The sequence below is a fragment of the Bos grunniens genome, chromosome 7 (assembly GCF_055505025.1).
Source record: "Bos grunniens cultivar Pamir isolate PY7600 chromosome 7, Bosgru_T2T1.0, whole genome shotgun sequence".
Taxonomy (NCBI): Eukaryota; Metazoa; Chordata; class Mammalia; order Artiodactyla; family Bovidae; genus Bos; species Bos grunniens.
The window spans coordinates 108,566,900-108,583,230 of record NC_141171.1 but is presented as its reverse complement, the minus strand read 5'-3'; the positions used below and the strand labels follow the sequence as shown (position 1 = coordinate 108,583,230).

Here is a 16,331-nt window from a genome sequence, read left to right as displayed (position 1 = left end):
CTGGGGCAGAGGGGTGGGGCTGACCTTGGCTTCCTCAGCCTTTGCAAGCTCAGCACTTCTCAGGCGCTGAAAGGCTGGACCTTTCTCCTTCTGCGTATTGCTTGTTCTTATCTCTTTTTTAATTTTAAAAACAATGTAACAGCTTTCAAGAACATTTGAAAAAAATAATGGGAAAAACAATAATCCCAGTCCGGGACTGCATAGTGAAGACAGTCGGTGAGTTCTGTCTCTGTAATCTGTGTGTTTAGTAAAGGAGTTCAAGTTTCCTAACTTGTTTTCTTAAAACCATGGTGTGTGCATACACACACACACACACACACACGCTCTCAATCTTTTTTCTGTTAAGAACTCTCTGTTCCTCATTCTCTTGGTTTCTTGGACACGGAAATGAGCAGCACAGGACGTGTCCTCCCCCCAAGCCTTTGTCCACGAGTGTATAGAGTTTCAGAGTTGCGTCATGGTGTGTATACAGCTTTCTACGCTCCCTCTGACATTTACTTAAAAGCATTAAGCACGAAGTCAGTGCTGCTGCACAGCCTTTGCGATTCAGGGTAGAGCGTTTGGGTGTCTAACAGACCTGGGGGCATATCTTACCTCTGTCATTTAGTAATTGCATTACCTGAGGTGATTAACCTCTCTGGGAATCACTTTGCCCCTAAAATAGGGTTGACCGTATCTGCCTTGTATTGTCAGGAGTAAGAAATGTGTTCTGGGATGCAAAGTCTTAATGCTAGACCTCTATTAAATGTCCAATACATTTTGACTAAAAATAACCTTCAGAAGATAGAAATGTTTAAGTGGCATGGTATCCCATCAAATAGAAAATGAATGTTATTTTTGAACTACAGCGACTTTAACACATGATCAGATTCTTATTGTGTACCCATAGTCTCTTTAAATTCCAATTTCACATTTGGTAACATAAACGGATATCAAATCATTGTGTTGTACATCTTAAACTTGCACAAAATTTTATGGCAAATATAGATCAGTGAAGCTGGAAAAGTAATTCCAGTTTCAGCCACTTGAGTGTGATGCTCAGCCCTTGCCCGAGTGCAGTGGCCTCTCTAGCGACAGCTCTTTCATGTGGGAATGAGTTAATTTCCGCATCCCTCTGCGCCCCTTCCCTCCTTCATGCTGGGTACACACGGCTCCTAACAGACATTTTCGCCTGCTGGCATTTAGGTTTACACTGAGAATATTCATGGGCTCATCCCTAGGTGTTTTCATGTGATATGAAGTAGTTTCAGAATGTTTGCATAACAGAGAAATAAGCGGTTAAGCACCCAGTAGATGAACAGAGAGGCTTTTCAGAGATCAAACATGTGTTAATGAGGAAGTTGTCAAACTTCACAGGTTCTGTTTGAATCCTCCTGCTATTTGTGAAACCGGGGAAACAGGAAGAATGAATTTGACTGATCACTGTAGAAAGGGGGGCTCTGGTCGGAAAGTTATTTCTTTTTAATTACTGACGCTCTGTAAATAAATAAAGAGCCCTGACTTATATGTAAATTTTTCATATTAATATCTATAAATACGGTTGGTCTTTGTCGTAATTAAACAATGAGCAGTGAACTTTACCAGGTTAGGCCTTGTTTTGTTTTTCAGAGAGGAGTGTTATGGTTGGGGTGATACATTAGGCAAAGATCTTAACTGTCATCTCCAGAATCCACTTTTGCAAATTTGAGTAAAAAGGAGCTGGTGAGAGGATATTAGACAGTTCACAGGATGTCTGGTGGGGCCACAGGATCCAACTAGAAATCTGAGCATCCATGAACAGTAGCCAATCGCTCCTTGTCTGAGCAGAAATACCAGACACTAGCACTCGGCACTTGAGATGCTCAGAACAGGAGTCCAGACTCCCCAGCCCCCAGAGCTGGGTCCTCCCACCTGCTGGCTTGCTGGAAGACGGACGTTCCTCGGTGCACCTGGCTCCTCACCACCTCCCTCCAGCTCTGTCTCCGAGGATAGCTGGGCCAGAGGAAGCTAGGTCATGCCTGCCCCCTAATGCGGGGAGTCTGGGATTGCAGGCTTGCAGGTTTCATCTGGGGAAGGTGAGACATATAATGCAGGAAATTATCGTAATATGAAGGAAGTACTTAAACGCGGCAGGGAGCTCAAGTGATGAGTATGCATCACAGGCCCGGTCATTTGCGTGTTCTGTATGTACTGACTGCAGATTTCTGTCCCTGGGGAGAAATTCCCCGCTGCCAAGTATTTTTCAGCTCTCTGGAGATGGACTCCACATTCCTCAGATCCCAGGATGGTTCAGACCCTTTGCTGCCACAAACAGAACGTGCCATTCGTGAAACACGCACCCTGCTTCCTCCGTTCCTTCCCTCACTGGGGTGCTCAGTGTTCATGTAGGATATTGTGGTGATGAAGATAAAACTGATTTTAAAAAGTGTGTGTGTGGACGTATTGGACATCACATGCTGCCATGTAGTGACTTATGACCTCCCCTCTGGTTTATGGTGTATCCAGTGGGTGGATAACTATGGTTGGATAGTGAAAGTCACTCAGTCATGTCCGACTCTTTGTGACCCCATGGACTCTGCAGTCCATAGAATTCTCCAACCAGAATACTGGAGTGGGTAGCCATTCCCTTCAACCCAGGGATCGAACCCAGGGATCGAACCCAGGTCTCCCACTTTGCAAGCAGATTCTTTACCAGCTGAGCCACAAGGGAAGCCCATGGTTGGATAATATAATATATATCCAGTTATATGTAATTGTAGCAAAAGAAACAGGAGTAAATTGTTTCTTAGAAATGTGATGGCATAAGAGGGAAACAGGGTGGATAAGTAAGACAAGTAAAAACTGTCTTATAATACAAAAAATGTATAATTCCATCTTTATTAGGCAAGTGGTCCTCAGGCAGAATGCTAATCAGTCACTCTAATTGGATAAATAGTAACTGATATGGTCAATGTTTCCAAATAATAACTATAGAGTAGTTATATGGGAGGAAAACAAATCTGTCCTTCAGTGATATATTTAGAAACTTTATCAATCTTTGACATTTGTAGCTAAGAAGGATTCAATCTGTTTTGTTAAGTTTAATTGTAGGCCAAATAATTTGTGTATGTAGAGAATTCGTGAAGACATGTCAATATGATATGAACAACAAGAGATGAAGAACTGATTTTACTGATGATGACTTTCTCACTGAACCATCTGTATGCCCTGAAAATGCTCTAATACTGTTTAATATATTTTATAATGTCTTTTAAAATTATAAATATAGTATGTTTATTAGAGAAAATTTAGAAATATAGATAAGCAAAAAAGGGGGGGAAATCCAGAAAACTTCTCATCTTGTGATCTTATTTGCTTTGTTTTTGTTGAGTCACTAAAGTTGTATCTGACTCTCTGCGACCCCATGGATTGCAGCACGCCAGGCCTCTCTGTCCATCACCAACTCCCGGAGTTTACTCAAACATGCATTGAGTTGGTGATACCATCCAACCATCTCATCCTCTGTCGCCTCCTTCTCCTCCTGCCCCCAATCTTTCCCAGCATCAGGGTCTTTTCCAATGAGTCAGCTCTTCGCATCAGGTGACCAAAGTATTGGAGTTTCAGCTTCAGCATCAGTCCTTACAATGAACACCCAGGACTGATCTCCTTTAGAATGGACTGGTTGGATCTCCTTGCAGTCCAAGGGACTCTCAAGAGTCTTCTACAACACCACAGTTCAAAAGCATCAATTCTTCAGTGCTCAGCCTTCTTTATCGTCCAACTCTCATATCTGTACACGACTACTGGAAAAACCATAGCTTTGACTAGACCAGCCTTTGTGGGCAAAGTGATGTCTCTGCTTTTTAATATGCTGTCTAGGTGTCATAGTTTTTCTTCCAAGGAGCAAGCATCTTTGAATTTCATGGCTACAGAGACCATCCACAGTGATTTTTGAGCCCAAGAAAAGAAAGTCTGTCACTGTTTCCACTTTTTCCCCATCTATTTGCCATGAAGTGACTGAACCGGATGCCATGTCTTCGTTTTCTAAATGCTGAGTTTTAAGCCCTCTTTTCCACTCTCCTCTTTCACTTCATCAACAGGCTCTTTAGTTCCTCTTCAGTTTCTGCCATTAGAGTGTGTCATCTGCATATCTGAGGTTGTTGATATCTGCTTAGGCTAAGCGTGGGTGACTTAAACTACAAATGTTTTCTCGTCGTTCTGGAAGCTGACAGCCCAGATCACGGCGCTGGCCAGTGCAGCTCCTGGCGAGATCTCTCTTCCTGACTTGCGGAAGGCTGCCTTCTCTCCGTGTCCTCACGAGGTGAGCAGACCCCAGATCACGGTGCTGGCCAGTGCAGCTCCTGGCGAGATCTCTCTTCCTGACTTGCGGAAGCCTGCCTTCTCTCCGTGTCCTCACGAGGTGAGCAGAGAGAGAGAACCAGCAAGCTCCCTGCTGTCTCCTCTTACCACCCCAGAGGCCTGCCCTGTGACCTCATCTAACTTTAAATTACCTCCCACAGGCCTCATCTCCAAATATTTTCACACTGATACATAAGGTGGGGGGACACATCACAGTTCAGAATATAACTCCTGTTGAATATTTAAATTCTGGGTTTTTTTTCCATAAGAACAAGAAAGTTTGAGGAAAATGAAAATGATTGGTAAGTCTCTGCTTGTCATTTAATACTATTCTGAGAGTATCTCCCCTTTTGTGTCATTATATAATTAAATATATAAAAATATTTCAAATATCTTCAAATGTTATTTTGTAGCATTAGGGTTAATAGTAACATAAAATTCTACTTTATGTATATATTCTAATTAGTTTCTCAATTCACCTAACAGACATTTATTTTTTATAATCTGAAAATATTTTAAATACTGCTATAAAGAATATTCTTATAATCATTTCTATGTTGTATGCCTATAATTATTCTGGGTAGTATAATTTCTGGGGTAAAGGTTTCTAATGCTTTGTCAAATTTCACTTGAGAAGGTTTATTCCAAATATATTCTCCACTAATAATATAAGGAAAGCCTGTTTTTGATGTTTTCATCTTTAACCGGTATTAACACAGGGAATCATCATTTTAAAGATTTTACCAGAGATATGACAGTGTTGTTTTCATTTTTTATTTTCTTATAAAAGGTTTTAATCAACCTTTTCTCGTAGAGGTTGTATCATTAGAAAGATCTTCTCTACTTCAAACTTAGTTTCACAAGTATTTTAATGTTACACTTTAAAAATGTTATTGTGTGTATGTTTTCATTTTAAATACATCTTGAATTCATTTGAGTTTAAAATACTTTTTTGAATTATTAGCATGTTGTCCCAGTGTTTTCTGAAATTGAGTACAATTATGCATAAAATTTTGTTATGTCCTACAGAAAGGAAAAATTCTAATTAGTGATATATAAAATTAGGCCTCACTTTAAAGGGTCCTTCACTATAAAATAGTCCTTTTATGGGTTAGACTCTGAGGATCAAGTTATTATGAAGGTCATATGGATTGACACTAGCCCACTGTTGGTAATGTCATTTTTAAAACATTATGTGAATATGACCTATGATAACTCCCTGAAGAGCAATCCTGAAAATTAAATCCCCACATACACTATTTGGCTCCAGCATGGGAGGTTGTGCATAATTTTCTCTGTAAGCCTACCTCATTCTAATCTTAAAATCAGCAATACAAGACTACAAGCATAATTAGTTTTGATGTCAAATTAATCTTTGTTATTTCTTAACATTTACAGCAAGGATATTGTTGCTATTATAATTCTTTAAACAAAAATAGCTATCTAATAAAATATTTAAGTGCTTTTTCCAGTTCACTTAGAATTTCAAACTGCCACTAGATGGGGTCATTAAGTCTTACCAAACTGGGTCCAATATAATGTAATGATCTTGAAGCAAAAGATGTGTAATGTTTTAGCACTCCAATGCAGGTAATTACTAACTCATCTCCAGATAACCATGATTTTAGCTGAATTGGAATGAATGCCAAATTTATTTCTTTTATAAAAAGTTATGCTAGTAAATGTTACAAGTTGGCTTTAAAATCTTTCATCTTAAGATGAACATACAAAAACCACTAACATGGTTATATATATATTCACAATAACCAGCTGGAAAACTTTATACATGAGATAATCCCATTCACAATAGGTACAAAGACTATAAAGTCCTCAGGAATAACGCTAAGGACAGATATGCGAGGCCTTTACACAGAAAAGTATCAAGCATTATTAAACAGCATTGAAAAGTCCTTAAAAATGATGAGATATACAATGTTCATGGACGGAAAAACTAAATAAGATAAAGATGTCAGCTTCCACAGATTGCTCTACGTATTATCAATATATTACAGTTTCAATCAAAATACTAATACAGTTGCTTGTGTAAGTTAAGAAACTGACACAAAATCTGCATATTATAATACATGACTCGATACATAGTCTGTTCCATTTGAAAGAGAACCCATGGGAGTAACTTGCCTTACGTGACCAGTGGAACAAAGTGGAAATCCAATTGTAACAAACCCACGGTGGCGTCCAGGAATCAAAGGAGAGCAAATTCATACTGGAGAATAGTAAATCTAAATAAAATAAAAATCTTATTTTACATGAGTGAGATAAATTCCAGGACAACTAAGAACCTAGGATAAGGAAGATTCTTTTTTAAATAAGATACAAAAAGCACAAGACAAAATGTGATAAGTTTTCCCAAATTAACTTCTGTGCATTGAAAGATAACACAAAGAAAAAGGAAAGGAAAGCCCTGAACTGAGATATTTGCAACATTGCATACACAAATGCATATATTCTTCCTACAGGTAAAGTTTTTAAAAATAAACAATCCTACCTGCTTATTTAACTTATATGCAGAGTACATCATGAGAAACGCTGGACTGGAAGAAACACAAGCTGGAATCAAGATTGCTGGGAGAAATATCAATAACCTCACATATGCAGATGACACCAACCTTATGGCAGAAGGTGAAGAGGAACTCAAAAGCCTCTTGATGAAAGTGAAAGTGGAGAGTGAAAAAGTTGGCTTAAAGCTCAACATTCAGAAAACAAAGATCATGGCATCCGGTCCCATCACTTCATGGCAAATAGATGGGGAAACAGTGGAAACAGTGTCAGACTTTATTTTTGGGGGCTCCAAAGTCACCGCAGATGGAAATTAAAAGACCGCTTGCTCCTTGGAAGGAAAGTTATGACCAACCTAGATAGCATATTCAAAAGCAGAGACATTACTTTGCCAACAAAGGTCTGTGTAGTCAAGGCTATGGTTTTTCCTGTGGTCATGTATGGATGTGAGAGTTGGACTGTGAAGAAGGCTGAGCACCGAAGAATTGATGCTTTTGAAGTGTGGTGTTGGAGAAGACTCTTGAGAGTCCCTTGGACTGCAAGGAGATCCACCCAGTCCATTCTGAAGGAGATCAGCCCTGGGATTTCTTTGGAAGGAATGATGCTAAAGCTGAAACTCCAGTACTTTGGCCACCTGATGTGAAGAGCCAACTCATTGGAAAAGACTCTGATGCTGGGAGGGACTGGGGGCAGGAGGAGAAGGGGACGACAGAGGATGAGATGGCTGGATGGAATCACTAAGTTGATGGACGTGAGTCTGAGTGAACTCCGGGAGTTGGTGATGGACAGGGAGGCCTGGCCTGCTGCGATTCATGGGGTTGCAGAGTCGGACACGACTGAGTGACTGAACTGAACTGAACTGATGTAAGTATGACAATTTACAGAGTAGGAAACCTGAATGGCCAATTAACTTAGGAAAAGATGTTTAAATTCACTGTTATTGTGGTTTCGTTGCTAAGTTGTGTCCAACTGTTTGTGACTCCATGGACTGTAGCCTGCCAGGCTCTTCTGTCCATGAGATTTCTCAGACAAAATGCTAGAGTGGGTTGTCATTACCTTATCCAGGGGATCTCTCCAACCCAGGGATCAAACCTGGGTCACTGTTGTTAAGGAAATGCAATTAAAACTACAGAAAGTCGCTTGTCAAACTGGTGAAAGTTTAAAAAGCTGTTAGCTTTGTGATAATGTGTAGAAACTGTACCTCCTATGCATTCAGTTTACATCCTAGTAGGATGTAACTTGGTCATTATTTTCTAGGACAACTTGTGAATATCAAGTAAATGTCAAGATTCTCATCTTCTACTACCCAGCAATTTCACTTCAAAATGAATATTATAAAAGCAACGTATTTCATAAAAACAAAAATTTGGAAAAAACTAAACGTACTATTGGAAGGTGAATGGATAAATAGTGTGGTTTTTATTGTGCTACACTGTTTAACAGTTCACATGAATTTAGCAATGTGACAAGCAAGCAGTTGTTTGTGGATAGTTATTTATTTATAAAACTATAAAGAAATTCAGAGCAATAAATATTAAGCTCATGATCATGTTATTTCTGGGGAGGGTGGAAAGGGAGACACAAGAAATGTCCACTGTTTCATTTCATTTATAAAAAAAATTAAAACAAATAGGGAAAATGTTGAGATTTGATAAGATGGGTAACAAATACATCGGTATTATTCACTTATATATTTAAAATATATCATAATATAAACAAAGCATTTTCCTTCAACATTCAAGTTTTATTTTTAAGGGAATAAGAGTATTCTGACCTGTCAGTTCAGCTATCTTACAGTTAGAGTTGCTTTTCAATGCCAGCTTATTTTTGGGGTGGTAGTGATGCAGTATGAGCACTCTAAGCCCCCTGATGGGGGGCGGTTTGGGGGCGGGATCAAACCCATGCCCGTGCCGTGAAAGTCCACATTCTTAATCACTGGACCTCCAGGAAAGTCCTTATTTGTTTTTTGCTTTTTAATGATTACTTCCAGCGTTTTCTCACAAGAACTAAAATTTTCTTTCATTTTGGTCTTCCTTTTTGAGAGGCAGTAACATATCTTTCTATCTCTAGAGGCATGCAACCTATTAAAATTTTGTTTCCAGAGCCCTGAAATATCACTGGAAGCTTTTTACCCAGTATATTTTCTGTTATCTGCTTGGTTATCAGAGCCACTCATCTTGCACCTACTTTAGCCCAATCAAAAAGAGAGCCAAGATAAAGAAATTATAATTGTATAACATCTGTTCTGTATATCTGTTCTGCTGACCAGATTCCTCCATCTCACGCTTCATTCTCTTTCACACCACTACCTGCCATTTTAATGTAGTAAATTTTGAACCCCATTTACAAATAATCTTATTAAATTATACACTGAGTAAGTAGAAAAAAATCTTAACCACAGTTCTTCAGGAACTTGGATCAGATGGCAAGAGCTACTTCTCTCACGTTGTCATCAGTCTTCACCAAACAAAATTAATTTGCAAAAGGCATTTTTCAGAATTTTTTAATCGGTGGAAAATTGCTTGACAACGTTGTGTGGGTTTCTGCCGTGCAGCAATGCACACCAGGCACGATCCTCTGCGTCCCGCAGGCTTTGAGCTGTGTCTCTTCATCGTCATTGGTTTCCGGGCACTTTTTCTTTCCTCTTTGATTTCTTCGGTGGCCTCTTGGCTATTTAGAAATGTATTGTTACCCTCCAGGTGTTTGTGTTTTTTATAGTTTTTTTCTCCCTATAATTGATATCTAATCTTACAGCTTTATAGTCAGAAAAACTGCTTAGTACAACTTCAATTTTCTTAAATTTGCCAAGGCTTGATTTATGACCCAAGATGTGATCTATCCTGAGAATGTTCCTTGTGCTCTTAAGAAAATAGAGTGTTTCTGGATGGAATGTCCTAGATAACAATTAGGCCTGCTTCCTCCAGTGTGTCATTTAAAGTTTGTGTTTCCTTATTAATTTTCTGTCTGGATGATGCGTTCATCGGTGTCAGTGGGAGTATTAAAGTCTCCTGCGTTGTGGTCAGTGTCCCTTTTTACAGTTGTTAGCATTTGCCTTGTGTATTGAGGTCCTTCTATGTTGAGTTCATATATATTTATATTTATATCTTCCTCTTGGATTGATCTCTTGATTGCTAGGTAGTGTTCTTCCTAGTCTTTTGTGATGGTCTTTATTTTAAGTCTGTTTCATCCGATATGAGTGTTGCTACTCCTGCTTCCTAATTTCCATGTGTGTGGAATAACTTTTTCCAGCTCCTCACTTTCAGTCAGTATGTGTCCCTAGGTCTGAAGTGGGTCTCTGGTAGACAGCATATATAGAGGTCTTGTTTTTGTGTACATTCAGCCAGTCTGCATTTTTTGGTTGGAGCATTTAATAACTTACATTTAAAGGTAATTATTGATATGTCAGACTTTATTTTGGGGGGCTCCAAAATCACTGCAGATGGTGATTGCAGCCATGGAATTAAAAGATGCTTACTCCTTGGAAGGAAAGCTATGACAAACCTAGACAGCACATTAAAAAGCAGAGACGTTACTTTGCTGACAAAGGTCCGTCTAGTCAAGGCTATGGTTTTTCCAGTGGTCATGTACAGATGTGAGAGTTGGACTGTGAAGAAAGCTGAGTGCCGAAGAATTGATGTTTTTGAACTGTGGTGTTGGAGAAGACTCTTGAGAGTCCCTTGGACTGCAAGGAGACCAAACCAGTCCATCCTAAAGGAGATCAGTCCTGGGTGTTCATTGGAAGGACTGATGCTAAAGCTGAAACTCCAGCACTTTGGCCACCTCATGTGAAGAGTTGACTCATTGGAAAAGACTCTGACGCTGGGAGAGATTGGGGGCAGGAGGAGAAGGGGACGACAGAGGATGAGATGGTTGGATGGCATCACCGACTCAATGGACATGAGTTTGAGTGAACTCTGGGAGTTGGTGTTGGACAGGGAGGCCTGGCGTGCTGCAATTCATGGGGTCGCAAAGAGTCGGACACAACTGAGAGACTGAACTGAACTGAAGGATCAACAACCTCAGATATGCAGATGATACCACTCTAATGGCAGAAAGTGGAGAGGAACTAAAGATCCTCTTGATGAAGGTGAAAGAGGAGAGGGAAAAAGCTGGTTTAAAACTCAACATTCAAAAAACTAAGATCATGGCATCCCATCCCATGACTTCATATCAAATAGATGGGGAAACAGTGGAAACAGTGATATAATTTCTATTCTTGGGCTCCAAAATCACTACAGATGGTGATTGCAGCCATGAAATTCAAAGATGCTTGCTCCTTGGAAGAAAAGATATGATAAACCTAGACAGCACATTAAAAAGCAGAGACATTACTTTGCCGACAAAAGTCAATCCAGTCAAAGCTATGGTTTTTCCAGTTGTCCTGTATGGATGTGAGAGTTGGACTATAAAGAAAGCTGAGTGCCAAAGAACTGATGCTTTTGAACTGTGGTGTTGGAGAAGACTCTTGAGAGTCCCTTGGACTGCAAGGAGACCCAACCAGTCCATCCTAAAGGAAATCAGCCCTAAATATTCATTGGAAGGACTGATGCTGAAGCTGAAACTCCAATGCTTTGGCCACCTGATGTGAAGAGCCAACTCATTGGAAAAGACCCTGATGCTGGGAAAGATTGAGGGTAGGCAAAGAACGGGGCAGCAGAAGATGAGATGGTTGGATGGCATGAGTTTGAGCAAACTCCGGGAGATAGTAAAGGACAGGGAAGCCTGCTGTGCTGCAGCTCATGGTGCTGTAAAGAGTCAGACATGACTTACAGTGACTGAACAATGACAACACGATCTTACTACCATTTGCTTTTTGATTTGGGGGTTTTTTTGTAGGTCTTTTCTCTTGTGTTTCCTGTCTAGAGCAGTTCCTTTAACATTTGTTGTAGAGCTGGTTTGGTGGTGCTGAATTCTCTTAACTTTTGCTTATCTGTGAAGCTTTTGATTTCTCTGTCAAATCTGAATGAGATCCTTGCTGTAGAGAGTAATCTTGGTTATAAGTTTTTTCCTTTCATCACTTTCAGTATATCCTGCTCCTGCCTTCTGGCCTGCAGAGCTTCTGCTGAAAGATCAGCGGTTAACCTAATGGGGAGTCCTTTGTGTGTTATTTGTTGCTTTTCCTTTGCTGCTTTTAATATTTTTTCCTTGTGTTTAATATTTGTTAGTTTGATTAATGTGTGTCTTGGCATGTTTCTTTTTGGGTTTATCCTGTATGGGACTCTCTGGGCTTCCTGGACTTGGGTGGCTATTTCCTTTCCCATGTTAGAGACAGTTTCATGTGTAATCTCCTCAAATATTTTCTCATACCCTTTCTTTTTCATTTAAGTTCAAGCACATTCTGAAAGATCTACATTTTTTTACTCCCATCCCCACATTTTGTGTTTTTGACGTGACATTTTACATCTTCACGTTTATCCCTTCACTGTTTATCGTAGTTATAGTTGCCGCTACAATTTTTGCATTTTAATTTTCATACCAGCTTATTTTAGTGATTGAGCCTAGCCTTTACTATTTATTTGCTTTTCCTGGTGGAATTTTCACTTTCCTATAGATTTTTCCTTCTTGTTATAGCCTTTTCTTTTCCACTTATAAAAGACCCTTTACCATTTCTTTTAGGGTAGGTTTAGTATCGATGACCTCTTTTAGTTTTTGCTTGCTTGAGAAGTTCTGAATCATCTTTCAGTTCTCAATTGTAATCCTGCTGAGTAGAGTATCCTAAACTGTATGTTCTTCCCGTTAGCACTTTGAATATGTCATGACAGTCCCTTTACTCTTGCAAAGTTTCTGCAGAAAAATTAGCTGATAGCCTTATGGGAGGTCCCTTGTATATGACTTTTTGTTTTTCTCTTGCTGCCTTTAGAATTCTCTTTAACTCTTGTCATTTTAACTGTAACATATCTTGCTGTGGGTGTGTTTGTGTTCACCTTGTTTGGGATCCTCTGTGCTTCTTGTACTTGGAGATATATCTTTATCTGTATATAAGTGTATATATCTTTACAGGCTTCCTTGGTGGTTCAGATGGTAAAACATTTGCCTGCAGTGCACGAGACCCAGGTTTGATTGCTGGGTCAGTAAGATCCTCTGGAGAAGGGAATGGCTACCAACTTGGTATTCTTGGAGAATTCCATGGATACAGGAGCCAGGCAGGTTTTTATATATATGTGTATATACATCTGTGTGTGTGTGTGTGTCTCTGTGTGTGTGTCTCTGTGTGTGTGTCTGTGTGTGTGTGTGTCTCTGTGTGTGTCTCTGTGTGTGTGTGTCTGTGTGTGTGTGTATCTCTGTGTGTGTGTGTGTGTGTGTGTGTATCTGTGTGTGTGTGTGTGTGATTCTTCGGATTTGGGGAGTTTCAGCCATAGTTCGGCAAATGCATGTTTGATAACCTTCTCCCTCTCTTCTTCTAGGATTTCTATAATGCAAAGATTCATGTGTTTGCTATTATCCCATAGATTGCTTTGAATGTAACTATTTTTTAATTTGTTTTTCTTTTGCTATTCTGATTCAGTGATTTTCATTATTCTGTCTTCCAGATCACACGCATTCTTCTGTGTCACTTGCCCTGCCTGCGTGCTTAGTCATATCTGACGCTTCACAAGACTTTGCACTGTAGCCCACCAGGCTCCTCTGTCCATGGGATTTTTCAGGCAAGAATCCTGGAGCGGGTTGCCCTTTCCTTCTCTACGGGATCTTTCCAACCCAGGGATCGAGCCCACATCTTCTGTGTCTCCTGCGTTGCAGGCAGGTTCTTTACCTGCTGAGCCATCAGGGAAGCCTCAGTCAGCTATTAATACCTTCTAGTTTGTTTTTGTTTCAGCGTGTACTTTTATTTTATTTATTGTATTCTTAGCTCTGACTGCTTCTTTTGTCTTAGTTCTGAAGCTAGTTCTTTATATCTCTTTCCCTGATACCATTCTCACTGTGTTCACCTGTCTCTCCTGTAATTTACTTAGCATCCTTATGACTAATGCTTTGAATTCTTTATGTAGTAAACTGTGCATTTCTGTTTCATTATTCATTTTTTTCAAGAGTTTTCTGTTGAGCTTTCAATTGAGATCAGTTCCTGCATCTTCTCATTTTGCTTAACTTTCTCTGTCTTTCTGAATTTAGGTAAAACAGTTACCTGTTGCGGTCTTGAGGGCGTCTCTTTATCTGGGAATATCCTTGTACCCTTCTCACTCCCCAGTGCCTTTGGTGGGAGACCTGGATTTGACTTGAAAATAAGTCATGTCTTTGGTCAGGGCTTACTGGCATCTGTCGTCTTGGTAGGAGGCGAGGCTGGTGATGGGCTAGGGCTGAAGCCAAGTGTGGATCAGGGTTTGTCCGCTGCTCGGTGGTCATGACTGCTATACCGGGGGTAGGGTCTGATCCCAACTTGATGGAACAGAATCTCTGAGGGTCAGGTTCGGCCCAACTCTGTTCCTTTTGTTAGGTAGTTGGAATAGGAAAAAGAAGTCCAGAATGGCAGTGGCTAAAAGTTAAGGAAGGGAAAAGCCTGCGAAAATAGAGCAAACAAGGACCAGAGTGAGGACTTCAGGTAAACAGCACTCCTGGCCCAGTCTACACAGGGCAGGCCCGGGGTGGGGGTGGGAGCGGTGGTAACCTAAAAAGAGGAGCCAAAGTTGGGCCGGGGCCTCTTTCTTCTCTTCGCATCTTTTGGGTCAGCATGCCCTCAAACCTCAAGGATGTATTTTCCTTTATTTTTGAAATAAAACTGAGCTGTAACACTGGTCCATCGCTTCAAATTTTTGTCATGATGAGACAGAACCGAGGAAATTACACACTCCCCCGACACTTTCAAATGCATGCTCTCCCCTCCCCCAGTGCCCTTGCCCCTGAGGAAGCGTTATTGGAGCGAAAAGGGTGTGTACCGCTCTTGGCTGATTAAGGGGTGAGGGCTGTCGTGGGCCAACAGCAGACAGAGGTCCAGACTGGCTCCAGTGTTTCACTCGTGCAAGTGCCAGCAGTGGCTGCCCCTGCCCTGCTCACACACGGCGGCGTGAGGTTGAAGTCTCCTTTGCTGCTCACGAAGGATCACTTCCCCAGCTTGTCTCTGCTGCCCCTGCGCTGAGGGACAGGGGCCCTGCACGGGCTCCCAGCGTGTACGTGGTATGGACTGCCTGCAGAGAGGGCAGCCATCTGCCCTCCCTGCATCAGCTCCAGCAGTGGCTGCCCCCATCCCGTCGATGCCTTCCCAGGTCTCAGCCACCTCTGCGTCCCCTGGCCAAGCTCCCCCCAAGATGCTATAGCCCTCAGCCCAGTGCTGAGCTGTGATGTGAAGTAGGCAGGGCTGGAGCACTTGCCCAGCTTAGGAGGGGCATGTGCTGGGGCTGGTACAGGACGCCGGCAGCCCTGAAGCAGTCCACAGTCTGCCCTGTATGCTCTGCCTCAAAGACAAGTCAGGGCAGAGTCCAGGCCTCCCCCAGCCCTCCTGTTATTCCCAGAACCCTCCCAAATACCTAGGGGAGGGTTCCAAATACTCATCTTCCCTCAGTGAAACCCCAGGAATCATGGGCCCACTCTTTGGCTCAAACCACTCCCTCTCTGGGCTGGATCTCCTGCTGTGTAATTTCACTTTCCTTCTAAGTACCCTCCTGGGGCAGATGTCCTGACGGGATCACCTCTCTTCCCTCCCCACCCTTTGCCTTGTGGATCTTTCCTACAGCCTTGTTTGTACAGGAGCGTTTCAGCCAGTTTCCAGTTTAGATTTCAGTGAGAATTGTTCCACAAGTAGATCTGTTTTTGAGGTGAGTTCCATGTCCTCCTACTCTGCCCTCTTGATCAATCTCCTTCAATTGGTCTTGATGAAGTTCAGTAATCATTTATTGAAAATTAAGACTCAAATTGTTCTTGCCCTTCCTGTCCTCTCCAATTCTTTCTGTCACAGGATTGAGGAAAACAATTAGCCCCCTCTAGAAGACTTCCCTTGTGGCTCAGACGGTAAAGCGTCTGCCTACAATGCAGGAGACCCGGGTTCGATCCCTAGGTCAGGAAGGTCCTCTGGAGAAGGCAATGGCAATCCACTCCAGTACTCTTGCCTGGAAAATCCCATGGATGGAGGAGCATGGTATGCTACAGTCCATGGGGTCGCAAAGAGTTGGACACGACTGAACGACTTCACTTGGTCTTGATCTAGAGACGTAAAGAAAGGGAAGTTAGGGAGCAATATGTCAAACTCCATTTAGCGCTCTTCCCCAAGTTCTATTAGAACCTTCCCTTGTCTTGTGCCCTTATGCAGTGCTTGGCTGCAGGGTGCTTCTCGACGTTCCCTCAGATGTGTAGTTGTGTTGTTTTCTCTTCCTGGAACAGTACAGACTGTCCCTGTTCCTGTCCACAGTGCGTTCCTGGAAACCTTTCCATATAAGGCTCTGTGCTAACACAGATCCCTCTCCCTCATAAGATTGGCATCGTTACTGAGGGTCATAGTCCTAAAGGGCTTCCCAGGTGCTGCAAGTGGTAAAGAACCGGCCTGCCAATGCAGGAGATGTAAGAGACTCAGG

The 16,331-nt window shown here is 41.5% G+C and overlaps 2 long non-coding RNA genes across 2 annotated transcripts; both read left to right on the top strand.

Annotated features, from left to right (window-relative positions):
* Positions 1–87: 87 nt before the first annotated feature.
* Positions 88–8,366, top strand: LOC147370092 (uncharacterized). Its single transcript, XR_015168404.1, has 3 exons — positions 88–216; positions 4,184–4,378; positions 6,847–8,366. It is a non-coding gene; the product is annotated as an uncharacterized LOC147370092 (long non-coding RNA).
* Positions 8,367–12,834: 4,468 nt separating this feature from the next.
* LOC147370091 (uncharacterized) lies at positions 12,835–14,561 on the top strand. Its single transcript, XR_015168402.1, has 2 exons — positions 12,835–12,977; positions 13,365–14,561. It is a non-coding gene; the product is annotated as an uncharacterized LOC147370091 (long non-coding RNA).
* Positions 14,562–16,331: the final 1,770 nt, after the last annotated feature.